At 30.7% G+C, this 14,644-nt stretch overlaps 1 long non-coding RNA gene across 2 annotated transcripts; it reads left to right on the forward strand.

The window, feature by feature from the left end:
• Positions 1-4,022: 4,022 nt before the first annotated feature.
• LOC132267015 (uncharacterized) lies at positions 4,023-8,374 on the forward strand. 2 transcript variants are annotated; one of them, XR_009468816.1, is made up of 3 exons: positions 4,053-4,266; positions 5,259-5,689; positions 6,275-8,374. It is a non-coding gene; the product is annotated as an uncharacterized LOC132267015 (long non-coding RNA). The 2 variants fall into 2 exon arrangements; XR_009468815.1 differs by having other exon boundaries at positions 4,023-4,266; positions 5,259-8,374.
• Positions 8,375-14,644: the final 6,270 nt, after the last annotated feature.

Genomic DNA, 14,644 nt, shown 5'->3' on the forward strand with positions numbered 1-14,644 from the left:
AGTTGGAAGGTATCCTTGTCATAGAAGAGCTGCTCTTTATTTGTGTACCTAAGGCAATTGGTCTGATTTACTTTGAGTTGGGGCTGATTTATTTTAAACCTAGTACTACTGATGTTCGAAAGATGCATTTTATGGAAGAGCTGCAAAAGGAAGCACATGACGTAGAGGTATTTTGAGGTAGAATTGCAAAGGAAATGGAGCATTGATGGTTAGTTTTAGCAAATAGTAACTCAAAATTTTCTATGATGACGGATGCCAACATTAGTTTGGTTTTCAACCAAACCAGGTATTCTAAGATAGAATTGCAAAGAAAATGGGTCATTGATCGTTAGTTTTGTGAATTGGAAAATATATTTTATTTGTAAGATGACTATGGTATAAGTCAAACATTTCTATATAATTTAGATTATGTATGCGAACATTAGTTTGGTTTTCAACCAAATGAATGAATTTACTTATTTGCATGTATATGTTTTAATTTTCTTAATATAATCTGCTTTTAGTTTTTTTTATTCTGGAATGCCCTATTAATGGTATAGATTTGTAATTTTCTTAAACCTATTAAAGTGCTTCGTGGGTTGACACTGTAGGTATGATTATATATATATATATATATATGAATGTATGAAGAGTAATAACCTAAATGCCACTTGTGGGGGCATTGTGAGGTGGGCCTCAATATTTTTTTGTTTGTATTTTTGGGTGGATGTGGTCTCATCAGTGTTTATATGACGTGTTAACTTATGGGTGGATGCTGGTTAGAGACTACTAATAATGGATCTAATTTTTAGTAGTCTTGTCCATCTACTTCCAGAACTTCAAATTTCCCTACTTATTGACAATTTGAATACAAGTTCTACTTCCTCTGCTAAAAAGAGATTGAGGCTGGCAGTTGAATACCTAAAAGAATTGGCAAGGGATAGAGATGCCATTATTCAAATATGAGTGCCTATAATGAGAGGAGGTAGACATGTCCTTCTCACCTACAATCAGCCATTCTCCCTCAATCCCAACTGCAAAAACCTTGCAGTTTACAGAGATGTTTCCACAAGTTATAGCTTCTACTGATGATATTTTCGGCTTAACTTCTTGTCCTCTTTTTCCATTTCAATTTTTTTTTTTCTTTTTATGGTAATCAAAGTCCTCTTTTCCCATTTAAGTACACTTGTAATGGCAGGAAACAATGGAGTTTAGGAACTTGGAGGGGAGTTGGAATTTTTTGAAAGAGAAGGGCATTTTGGACTATTAAAGAATCTAAATAGCGTGTTTTTTACACTTTACTAATTAGTTTGATAAAATTAGCAGTCAAACTAGTTTTAAAAAGTTGGCATATATTAAAAAATATATAATTAAGTAGGGGTTTTTTTTAAAATTTCCCAATATTAAAAAAACATAAGACATGGATCAAACTCATTTCTAAAGCTTGTCCAAGTTAGAACCCATCACAATAAATCTCCATTTTCAGCAACTAGCTTCTCTGGCTCCCCTCTTTCTAAAATCTCCACCAAAACCTCCGGCCTCATAAACATTATCATATTAAAGTAGGAATAAGTATAAAATGTCAAATTAGGCTGTAAAGGGAAATTATGAAACTATAGCCCAAAGGCTTATCATTGTGCCCGTGTTTGAACTGGATGAGCTAACTATTTTTAACGAGACCAAAGTAAATCACAACAAATATTAATAAATACGCTTCTGTGCTTTGCATCTTATAATACACACAATTAAAAAAAAAAAAAAAAAAGAAGGGTAAATTGTATTGACATCTCCTAAGATTTGGTCATTGTCACTCAGATGCGGGTCAAAGTCTTTTTTTAAACAGTGACACCCCTTATGATTTCAAATATTATATTTACCCCTAATTATTTAATTCAATTAATTTAAAAAATATTAACTTTATTAATTGACAAAATTATGATCATTATTAAGCCTCTTTCTCTACCCTAATCTTTAAATCTCTTTTTTTTGAGTTCATTTTAGTACCTAGCCACTGACACTTCCTCCCTCTCTTACCAATCTCGAACACTTTTTTGTTTTTTTTTTTGTTTTTTTTTTTTTTTTTTTTTTTGGGTGGGTCTGGGCTGGCCACGACTATTTTTAAATTTATTTATTTATTTTTTAATTTTTTTTTTTCCTACTCTGGTGGTGATTGTTGAGGTGTGATTTGGGTGTGGTTATGGTAGTGTTTATATTATCAAGGTGTTTCAAAATTTTTATTTTTATTTAATCTATTGCGGTGGTGGTGGTGGCGGCGGCGGCGTCTTAGTGTGTTGGTGGTAGTGTCTGTGTATGTTGGTGGTATCGTCTTGATGTGGTGGTGGTTCTGATGGCGTTTGGGACATATAAGTATGGGTTAGCCATGACTGTTTAAAATTTTTTTTTTCTACTATGGTGTTCGGGTGTAGCGGTGGTGGTTCTAATGGTGTACAATAATATAACTGCTATTTAAAAAAAAAAAAATTTATTTTTACATTGTGGCAGTGGTAATGGTGATATAAGTATTATTATATACATAGTATAAATTATATATATATATGTATAGAAGAGATGAAAAAGTTATTGGTTTATTACATTTAGTTAGGAAGTTAAATTTGTAATTTTATAATTTAAAGAAAGTTGTTGACAAGTCAAATGATTAAAATGTAATTTCATATGATTTTAGAGATAATACATTAAAATCTCATGTGGTGTTTATATAAAAAAGCAATTTAAAATAAACAATTGCAAAATATTTTGTTACACTTCAAAATTTTATTTAGGGTAAAGTACAGTCACACCCCCTGAGGTTTGGTAAAAGGACACCCAGAGAAAACTTAGCTATTTTTTGGACAAAGACACCCCTTGGAGGTTCAAAAATGGACAAAGACACTCCTTTACATGAAAAATTGACCAAATTACTCTTTGACCTTTTAAGAGACTTTTTTAACTTTACAATTTAATAAATTGGACCAATCTACCCTCATGAACAATTTATGTATAAAAAAAAAAAAAAAAACAATTTATATTGTTCACTTTTTTTTTTTTGGTTATTTATTTTATAAATATCCCAACTTCTTAAAAATGTAAACTTCTAAATTGATTTTTTGATACAATATATATATTTCAAATAAATTATATTTTGTTATTACTTCTTTTCTTTTTCTTTTTTATTTTAAAATTAAGATGCTTAATTCTTTCATCTAAAAAAATTAAACCAATCTCTTTTCCTTAAAAATAAAAAATATGGTACCAGTATAACTTTATGCATTTTAAATTATATATAAAATATTATGCATTTCCCAACATAAAAGGAAAAAATAATAATAATAAAACAAAGGGAAAATAATAATAATAATAAAACAAAGAGAGAAAAAAAAAAAAAAAAAAACAAAGGCAAGCATAACATTAAGATGCATAAAGTTATACCGGTACTTATTTTCTTTTATGTTAGGAAATGTATAATATTTGATATGTAATTTAAGATGCATAAAGTTATACTGGTACCATATTTTTTATTTTTAAGGAAAAGAGATTGGTTTAATTATTTTAGATGAAAGAATTAAGTATCTTAATTTAAAAATAAAAAAGAAAAAGAAAAGAAGTAATAACAAAATATAATTTATTTGAAATATATATATTGAATCAAAAAATTATTTTAAACATCTACATTTTTAAGAAGTTAGGACATTTATAAAGTAAATAACAAAATTAAAAAAAAAAAAAAAAAGTGAACAATATAAAGTTTTATTTTATTTTATTTATTTATTTATTTATGCATAAATTGTTCATGAAGGTAAATTGGTCTAATTTATTAAATTGTAAAGTTAAAAAGTATTATAAACGGTTAAAGGGTAATTTGGTTAAAATTTTCATGTAAAAGGGTATCTTTGTCTATTTTTAAAATTTTAGAGGGTGTCTTTGTTCAAAAAATAGCTAAGTTTTCTTTAAATATTCTTTTGTCAAATTTCTAAGGGTGTAATTGTACTTTACCTTTAAATATCAACCTCGAAATTAAAATAATGATTTCAATTTGTATACACGTACCCACTTCAAAATTTCGGTGAGTTGTGTGACGCCTATATTTAATTTTTTCCACCCAATCTCAAAAGCCTCTTTATTGGCACTATACCAATTCAAAGTCACGGTCAGGGATCCAGATCTCACAAATATCTCTCTCCATCTCTGTATATCTGTATCTCTCTCATTCCTCCTCGCTGTCGGCGGCCGATCATGTCACTCATCTCACTACTACAGACACCGCCGAGACCACCGGACCTGACGTTCAAGGTGATCTTCTCTTTCTTTCGGGTATTTTTTTTTTTTTTTTCTTCTCTGAATGGAGTTGTAGATCTGAAGCATCAGTTGTCGTTTCTTCAATTTCTCTTTGTTTTGGAGTCGATTTTGTAGCTCACTCTTGTCTCTATGAGGATCGGTAAAGTAGTTTCTCTTGGTTGTGGGTTTTTTTTTTCCCTTCTACATGGTGTTGTAGATCTGGATTTTAAGTTTTCATATCTAAAATTTCTTGTTGTTTTGGATTCGATTTTGATGACTACTTTGGGAAAGACTATACATATAATTATATAGAGGGACCTTGAATGATTTGGTATAAAGGTGTTTCGTATTTGAAGCTTCTCTCATGCTATTTATGATTATTTGCTTGTGAACTCTGGAATTTTTATGTGACAAAGTCTCTTTAATGCAGATTGGGTTTATTTCTCGTTCGGCATGGGTGGTGTAGGAAAAGTTATATAATAATGTATTTGTTTAATTTTTAATTACAATTTATTGCTCATATAATGTTTCTTGAATTTATATGAGTAGAATTCTTAGTGTGTTGATCTTGTGTCCCAAAATTTTATAATCAAAGATTTTAGTTAATTAAATTAGTTTGCACATATAATTTTAGTGCGATTTTAATACACTAATATTTAGATCCATCTTATCTCAGTTTTTCATTTGGCTTACAAAATAGTTTTTTTTTTTTTTTTTTCAAAATTAATTTATAATTTGCCAACTCCTTTCATATAAAGTTAATCATTTCTTTATAATATTTTAAAATAGTTTATTAGATGGGGGTTTTGTGAAGTTAATTCTTTCTTTTTGATATTTTATTCTATTATATTTTTGTTAAATTTTGTGTTTATTTAGTTGGACAAATGTCTCATGGCTAATATTACACTGGTAAAGTGTTCAATTAGCATTATCTAGTGTCACAGAAAAATACCAATTATCATTTAGATTACTTGAAAGACTATAAAATCAATCATACCTTGTTGTAGATGAAGATGACAAGAAGACATCTCTTCATGTAGCAGCGAGTTGAGGTAATGTAGATATCATGAAAGAAATATTATCAAGCTGTCCAGATTGTTAGGAAATGATCAACACTAGAGCCCAAAATATCCTTCACATAGCAGTACAGTATGATGAAGACGAAACAATCAAATTTATCTCAGAAAATCCCTTTGGCAAAAAGCTTATCAATGAGAAAGACGCCTATGTGAAGGATATTCTGGGCTCTAGTGTTTCCCAGCAATCTGGACAGCGTGATAATATTTCTTTCATGACATCTACATTACTTTACACATCTTCACATTGCTGCTAATCATTCCAACTACTGGAAGTATTGGGGACTTTTCAACCTTTGGAATGAAATGGCCTTCAATAAGAAAAACTGACTGTAGAAGAAAAAGAGGATCCAGATCTCACGGTAAGGATGCATACTTATCTACCTTGTCTATTGTGAAATTTTTTTCCTTACATATATTCCATATATACAATAAAAAAGAACTTTAGGAATTTTTGATCATGTTATTAAAAAAGATAATGTTCGTAATTTTGTGGGCACCCAGGCGTATTTATTAGGAGTGTTCAAATAATCCATCAATTTGCTAAACTGAACTGATCCGGTCTGATCCGATCTGTGCGGTTTGGTTTGGTTTTCTAGTGTTATGGTTTGGTGATGGATTGAAAATTTAGTAATCCGTAGTGATCGGATCGGTTAACGGATTAGGTGCTGAAAAAACCGATCCGTAAATTGATTTGTGGCCAATCCGTAGAACTAATATACATATATTATATAATATATATAGTATACAGTATATGCATAATACACTATTGATGTTTTTGTTTTCTTTAATCATTAAGTTTTCAAAAGTTTTATTGTTTTACGAATCCAAGATGCTTTATTACTTTGTGGCTTAGTGTTTTACACTTTTTAGTTTTTGTATTCCTTTCATTTGCATACGCCTCTGACGTCTCATCTGGTCTCACAAACTCACTGCTCTGCTCACAGTCTCTCATGGAAGGCCCAGGTTACCCGATACTCTCGGTCTCTTATGGAACCCAGACAAGTAAGCATATCCAAATTATATTGGCCGATCATTTCCTCTTCATCTACATCTAATTTCCAGTGAGTTCATAAGGCCCTGCTTGGAATGAAACTCCCAAAACAATTCTTCAATTTTTTAGTCTACTTGGCACCTGTTTTATGAAAACTGTTTTCATAAAATTGAGTTCAATGAGTATCAGTTTTATGAGAACAACAAAATGTTGTTTTGGGAGTTTCCAAAACAAAGTGAAAACACGGAGAAGCAATGTGGAGAACACTCTGCACTTTAAAAAAAAACGGAAGCGGCCTATCTCAGAGATAACACACCTTTTACGCCTCTTCCAAAACGGGCTTTGCAACATCTCTCTCCTCTCTACGGCTTCTCTCTCCCCTCTACGGCTTCTCTCTGCAAGATCGTTGCACTTCTCTCCTCTAGATCCAACTCTTGCTCAAATTTTATTGAGGTAAACACAAATCACTCTTTTTTCTGTAGCAAGTTTTTGTGTTTATGGATTTTGTTTTCTTTATGATTTTGGTTATAGATTTGGTTGGTTGGATGAGTTTGGTTGCAGATTTGATTATGTATTTTGTTGGTTGTGTGAGTTTTGTTGTAGATTTGATTTTCAGTTTAGGGATTTGGGGTTTTCAGTTTAGGGATTTGGTTTTTAGTTTAGTTTAGGGATTTGGGGTTTTCAGTTTAGGGATTTGGTTTTTAGTTTAGTTTAGGGATTTGGGGTTTTCAGTTTAGGGATTTGGTTTTCGATTTAGGGATTTCTAGTCATTGATTTCTTGGTAGGTACCCTACTGAATAGGGTTTTAGAATGCCTTATGATATGTTGGCTGATGAATGAATTCTTTATACTCTTTGTTATCCTGATATGTTTTTTTGCTGACTTTTTACTTTGCAATTACTATTTTCAGTTTGTTGCTTTGTTACTTTAGTTCGCTTATGTTTTATGTTTGTTTCTACTATTTCTCTTGTTAGCTTTTGTTTGGTTTGTTTTCTGTATGGCTAGCTCAGCCTTGTTCTTGTAATTTTCTCAATATAAATATTTCTAAATTTAATAATTACCTTGTGCATTCCTCTAACATCATTTGGTATAATTACCTTGTGCATTAACATATTTCTAAACTCATGTTTTGGACGAACCCATATATATATATTTAGTTCTCTTTATTTATTAATTTTCGACAAACTATTTTACACATCATAGATTCAACTTCAACATGTCAATCAACGAAAAATAAAAATAAAATAAAATATTTTACCTAAAAATATATATATTTTTCAAGAAAAATATTTTTGACAATAACATTTGGTTTCAAAATTATATTGTGAGTTGGAGCATAATGTAGAAAACAAGTTGCATATACCATTTTAAAGTAATTCGATACCCATATTATATTCTCTCTCCCTCTGAAACCCATCTCTATATCCTCGTGAGTCATGTTCTCAAATTAATTTTGTTTTATGAGTTTTATTAAAATGTGATCATCATTTCTAATTGCTTTCGATACTAATATCCCGTAACTCTAAAATTTACTTCACGTACGTCAGAGATATTGAGTGGATGATGCATACTATGTCATCAAATTAAGTTAAAAATTTTAAAAGTGACTTTAACTAAGAAGGATAAATATTTTTTTACGTGCTAACAAGTGGTAATGGGTTAATAGCAAATTCTTGAGTCTATTTGAAGTTACTGTTATAATGGGAAAAACGTTTTTATTAATAAAATTGTCATAAAAGTGGTGTTAGTAAAATGTATGTCAGATATTTGATGATGCACATTTAAAGCACTTTTATATTTATTTGATAATAATATTATTTAAATCGCTTTTATTAATAATTTTTATTATATTATCCCACAATAGTTGGGATGAATTGAAATTCCAACTTTTTATGGAAGTATTATTTATTAAACGAGTGAAGTTTCATTTTTATCCTTGTAAAAATGATATAACTCCTACTACTAACTATTGAAGTCTTCACTGTGCAGAGATTTAGTCAAATTTTAAAACATAATTCAATTGGTGGGAAATTACTCCGTATTTCATTCTGTGGGGGCATGACACCATTTACTTTGAAGTTCCAATTTTGAATGCTTATTTGTGTGACGACAGTGACGTGTATTTACTATATAGTGGACCATGACATTATTTACTGTTCTTTTGAAAATTTAATGTTTTTAATCAAGCAAATGAAAAAGGGACAGTTTGGAAATGTGATAAAAATAGTATATTTATTTTTGAAAAAGAACATGTATTTTGGAACATTCTAAAAAAGAAAGATAGACATGTATTTTGTTACGAATAGAGTAATAAATATGTGCCTTACTCAAATATAAATAATTAAAATATTTATTGATCAAGCTCACAAAATATTTAACACCATCAATTGTTCAGAGAGTAGCTAAACACATTGTTTAGTTAAACTTTTTTTTACCTAGAGTTAAAAAATTATAGAAATTATATTTACGCATAACAAAACCCAGTTATTTTAATCAAACCTCTACGCCCCTTTTTCCTTCACCATCGATAAGAGAAATAAAAATGAATGACAATAAACTTCTAACATATTTTTATCGATAAGAGTTACCGTTGGCACGTGTGACAAAAAAAAACTCTAAAATCTACCGCTCAAACAACCGAACAAGGTTACTCTAAACTTTGCATTCGTATTTCCAAACAACTGAACAAGTTACTCCAAACTCTGCATTCATATTGTAGAACTACCAAACTAAAGTTCTAAATTATATAGAAATGTTCGACTTACCATAGTCATTTTACAAATAAAATATATTTCCCAATTCCCAAAACTTACAATCAATGATCCATTTTCTTTGCAATTCTATCTTAGAATACCTGGTTTGGTTGGAAACCAAACTAATGTCATCCATTATCATAGATTTTTTTATTTTTATTTTTTATTTTTTTTCGTAATTGGCACTCACACGTACATGTCTCCACCGAGACTCGAACTCTTGACCATCCATGCTCCATTTCCCAGAAGACCTCTAAGTCATGTGCTTACTTTTGCAGCTCATCCATAAAATGCATCTTTCGAACATCACTAGTACTGGGTTTAAAATAGATCAGTCCCAATTCAAAGTAGATCAGACCAATTGCCTCAGGTACACAACGAAAGAGCAGCTCCTCTATGACAAGGATATCTTCCAACTGCACACAGGAAGGAAAGAAAAGTAGATATATAATTATCTATATATATATATATATATATATATATATATATGTGTGTGTGTGTGTGAATATTGTTTTAAAATAATTTACGAAGGCTAAATATACTAGCTTTATTAGCGGCATTCAGCCTCCCTCTGATTGAATATTGTTTTAAAACAATATTCATATATATAATTATATATATATATAGATAATTATATATATATATAAATCTCGAAGAGGTCGGCTAATGTTTACACGTGTTGAATGGCATTGAGGTGGGACTAACCAACGGATGAAACATTTCAGCTGACTTATTGGGGTGTTCCGTGTGTAGCATGGTTTTGATTTATTTTGGTCGGTTGATCTACCAACACATTAATGCACTTGCAACACATTACGTGCATGATAAAGAATACCCAGATAATTGATTATATAAACAAGTAAACAAAGCTGTGAAGATATTCGGGCTATGTAAATAAAAGAGTGTTTAAGAGGGTGGGTGAGAGAATCTGTACATAATACTACTCCAATTGTAGAATGTTGGTTCACATGTTTATAACATGAAGGTGTCGTATAAAAAAGACACATATTGAATTTAAACACCAATCATTTATATCATATTGTGAGATATTAATTATTTTTGACAATTATCGTAGACATAACAAGTCCAAGTTGAGTTGTAATTTGAAGTACTTGTTCGACAAGTCATCAAGTTGGACAAGGACTATTGAACTAGGAAGGAGTTCAAACTTACCATACTTGAAGAGTTTGTGAAGAAAAAGGTAAGGATGCCACTTTAGGAAGGAATATAAACAAGGTTGGACATTCTACACTTAACATGTTGATCTAAAATTTCTGTAGAATGCAACAAGACAGAGAGAATTCGAATAATCAGGTCTGCCAACCTTGAACTGGTTTAGCTTCCTTGAACCAGTTCAAGATACTCAAGTTTGAGTTACTGTCAAACTTGAACCGATTCAGCTTTCTTGAACCGGTTCAAGATGTCCTGTTTGCAATATAATTTCAATTTCCTTTTTCTAAGTTATTTCCCAGTTGGTCTCGAATTATACCAAATCCTATACACGAAATTTATCTTATTTTCAGAGGGATTAGGTCATTCTATATTTTATATAAACCATGTCATAGACATTGGTTTATTAACGACTTTTACCTAGTTAGGTTAGAATTGTGGAATTTGAATCCTGATCGTGATCGTACAGTTGCATTTATATCGATCAGACGAAGCAAATCTTCTTCTATATCATTCAGACGATTGAAGAACAGAAGTATACGCAGTCACACTTTGGAAGAGTTGGAGCATTCGTGGAATACTGTCTGATCTACCTGCTACTCTTCTACAAATATCAAGTGTAAGCCTGAGGTCAAGTTGATGTTGGACGGGGAGTCGCAAAGCTAGAGGATCGTCAGCGGTTGGTGTGATGTAAAACGATAGGGTGTGAGCCAGAGTCAAAGTTTGATATACTTTGTTCCAAGCATAATTGATTAATTTACTTTGGACTACACAAGTCTACGAGGTTTTTCCCATTACAGTTGACATATTTTATTAACTGGGGTTTCCTTACTAAAATCCTGGTGTCATCTCTAACTTTATATTTTACTTTATTTTATTTGCATTTGATTAACTGTTTAATTGCTAAAATAAGTAAAGTTGGTAATGACACAGATCTGTTGTACAAAACCTAAAACTTTCATAAATACATTTCGCTGCGTACGACTCACAATTTGGTATTAGAGCCAATCTCTATACATTGAGTTGATCCTTATTGGAAAGTTTAGTTTTATTTTCAAAAATTGTTTTAATCATGTCTTATGCGTTGAAAGAAGGCTGTTCTAATCAACGTGGTCCTTTATTTGAAGGAGATAATTATAATTTTTGGAAATCAAAGAAGAGAGCTTATTTGCAAAATTCTGGTGGTAAAACTTGGGCAATAGTCGAATCTGGCTATACACCTCCTATAGTAGATACAACTGTGGATGGTAAAATAGTCAAAGAGTTAAAAGATAGTTTTGCATTTACTGCTATTGAGATTGAGCGTAATGATGCTAATGGCAAAGTTTTATATTCAATTATTAATTCTGTTGTTCCATCTGAATATGCTAGAATTTTTTTATTGTAAAACTGCTAAAGAATCTTGGGATATTTTGCATGTTACTCATGAAGGAACTTCGAAAATGAAGTTGTCTAAAATTCAGTTGATTTCTCATAAATTTGGCAACATTGTGATGAAAGAAGATGAATCCTTTTTTGATTTTATTCTAGTCTTCTCGAAATAATTTCTGAATTGCGTCACTTAGGGAAAAAAGTTAGTGATAAAAAAATTTGTGAGAAAATTTTAAGGTATTTACCTAAAAGATTCCAGATTAGGGTTGAAACCATCTCTGAACATTAAGATTTGACTACCTGTCAAGTTGATGAGATGGTAGGTTCATTAAAAACTTTTGAGATGTAGAATTTTGATTTAAATCAGAAAGAAAAAAAATCTTGCTTTAAAATCTATACAGGTTGAGAATTCTGTGAATGATGACTCTAAAGATATTGCATTCTTGTCAAGGCAATTCAGTCAGATTTTGCAAAGGCAACAGAGGAGAAGGAATAGCAACATGGCTAATCCTCAAAATTTTGACAAGACGTTAAAATTTAGATTTAATAAAAAGAAAGTAGAAGAATCAAAAGAAATTGAATTTACTTGTTGGAATTGTGATGGCAAAGGTCACGCATTTAATGTTTATCCTAGTCCTAGGAAAAAACGAAATGATAGGAATAAATGAAAAGCAATGAAAGTTTCTATGATTGAAAATTCTACTTTAAGTGATAGTGATTTTCCTCATAATGATACTAATGATTTTTCTTATGTCGCTTTTCTTGATAGGGGTCCTCATGTCGTTCATTTATCTGACTCTGACAGTTCAGATAATGAAGACAATGAGTTTCATGATGAACAGGTTGAAGAGGCTGAAAAGGATAATGAAAGACTGAAGAAGATGGTCAAAGAAACCATGGAGACCAAACAGGCAATCAATAAGCTAGCAAAGGAGCTTATCCAAGCAAAAGGAAAGAATGAAGATCTAAAGAAATAGATTGATGAAAGCAAAAAGAAGGTTGTTGAAAGAGAGTCTGTCATCATTGAGCTTGAGAAACAGATCATCATTCTTGCGGATAAGGTAAGTGTTGCTAACTCATTAAAGGAATGTCTTGCTTTGAAAAATGATTATCTTGAAATTGAATTGAAATCTGAAAAAAATAAGCTGAAATGATTCAATATGAGTCAAAACAGTTTGAATAAGATAATCAACATGGGTAAGTATGTGAATGATAAAACAGGGTTAGGGTTTGTGAAAGGGTCTTCTAGTAATCAAGGTAAAATAATGTTTATTAAACCTGCTCTTATGTCTAAACCATGTTTGCCTGATGCATCACATTCTTTTATGTCTTATGTGTCTAAATTGTTGCATTGCACTTTCTGTAGAAAAAATGGACATAAGTATAACTCATGCCTTCACAAGAAAAAGAAAGATTTTTCTAAAATTGATTCTCAAAATTCTCATACTAAGAATAAGGTGCATTCTAAAGGGAAAAAGAAATTGACACCTAAGGTTCCTAGAACTGAAATTTTGCCTAAGAAAGAGGTAAAGAGAGAAAAAGAATTTCAGGAAGTACGAGTGAGAACTGTGTGGATCAAAAAGTCTGATTTGATCAATTATGTGCTTGTTGAGTCCATGGAACAAGTTTCTAAGAGGATTTCACTCTCAAACTGAGTTCTACAAAATTTAGTGATCATGGCTTTTTTTTTTAAAAAGGAAATTTTGGTGCCATTGGATCACTTGTTAGGGTTTGGTTAAGGTTTGAATTTCTGATCATAATCTTCTTGATATGCATCTGAAAATTCTTTTGAAGAATTTATGATCTATCTTTGAATACAAATTGAGACACATAATAATTTGAATAAAAATAGATTCTTGGTTTGTAATCTATATATTGAAAGATGATTTGCATTGTTTAGGAGATTTTTAGATTTGAATCTCTTAAGTTCATAGACTTTTGTGCACTAATCCATCTTTGTAATACCTCTGATTTTAAAAATGATATAATTGAAATTTAATTATTGTATTTTAGGTGCTTACGTGGATATGTGTTTATATGGTTTCATGTTTATGTTTAATTGACTTAATTATTAATTGATTATTTGGTTAATTACTTATGTGTTTTAATTGATTTAAATAATACTTGATTTAATTGTCTATGTGTTACTTGTATTATGTGCTTAAATGATTTGAATTTATTATAATATGATTTGTTAATGATTTAAATGTATTTTATTTTTATTTTACTTTTATGTTTTTAAAAGAATGGATTTGGATATAGTAATGGATTACTCACTTGGGTTACACGGACTACTTGGATAGGTTGATTATGGGTACGGATAATTATCCGTATATGGTTGGTTGTATATATATATATATATACTTGTGTATATATATTCAGGAGGATAGAGTAGTATTATTATTAATTATTTGTTTCAATGTTAATAATAGTAATATTGTGTTAGGGGATTATATAGATTAGATTATATATATATATATATATATATATATTTGGTGATCACGTATAGGGATGTATATGTGTATGTGATTATATTTTTATTTTATTTTCTTTTATTTTAGGATTTGCCAACTTAGTATCGGGTGCGGATTAAGGTTAGTATAAACCTGTATATATATGTAGTGTTGTCTGCCTTAGAGTTCATAAACCCTATTCACGCCACTTTATAGACGAGAGTGGTAGCAGAGAATTAATAGAAAGAACAGAGGTGAGATGAGAAGCCCTGAGACAAGAGAGAGGGTTTGGGCAAAATAATTAGGTCGGACCAAGGAGGAAGGTCGAGGGCTGTTTGAGGGTTAGAACCAAGGCAGTAGGAGGCTTGGATGGCGGCCAAGGATAGCCGGAAAGAAATTAGGAAGACGACGTTAAGGTTTCAAAGCTGAAATCAAAGGCAAATTCTATTTCTCGCTCTTTTCCTTTGACCTGTGTTCTGTGCATGCCTAGGTAGTTTTCAGGAACTAAACGGATATTAATAATGATTAAGTATGCATGTTAATTCAGGTTTTAAACTGTATTCTATGTGTTGATCA

Source organism: Cornus florida, unplaced genomic scaffold (assembly GCF_030987335.1).
Source record: "Cornus florida cultivar Cherokee Brave unplaced genomic scaffold, ASM3098733v1 CherokeeBrave_3.0.0_Hap2_Chr07, whole genome shotgun sequence".
Classification (NCBI taxonomy): domain Eukaryota; kingdom Viridiplantae; phylum Streptophyta; class Magnoliopsida; order Cornales; family Cornaceae; genus Cornus; species Cornus florida.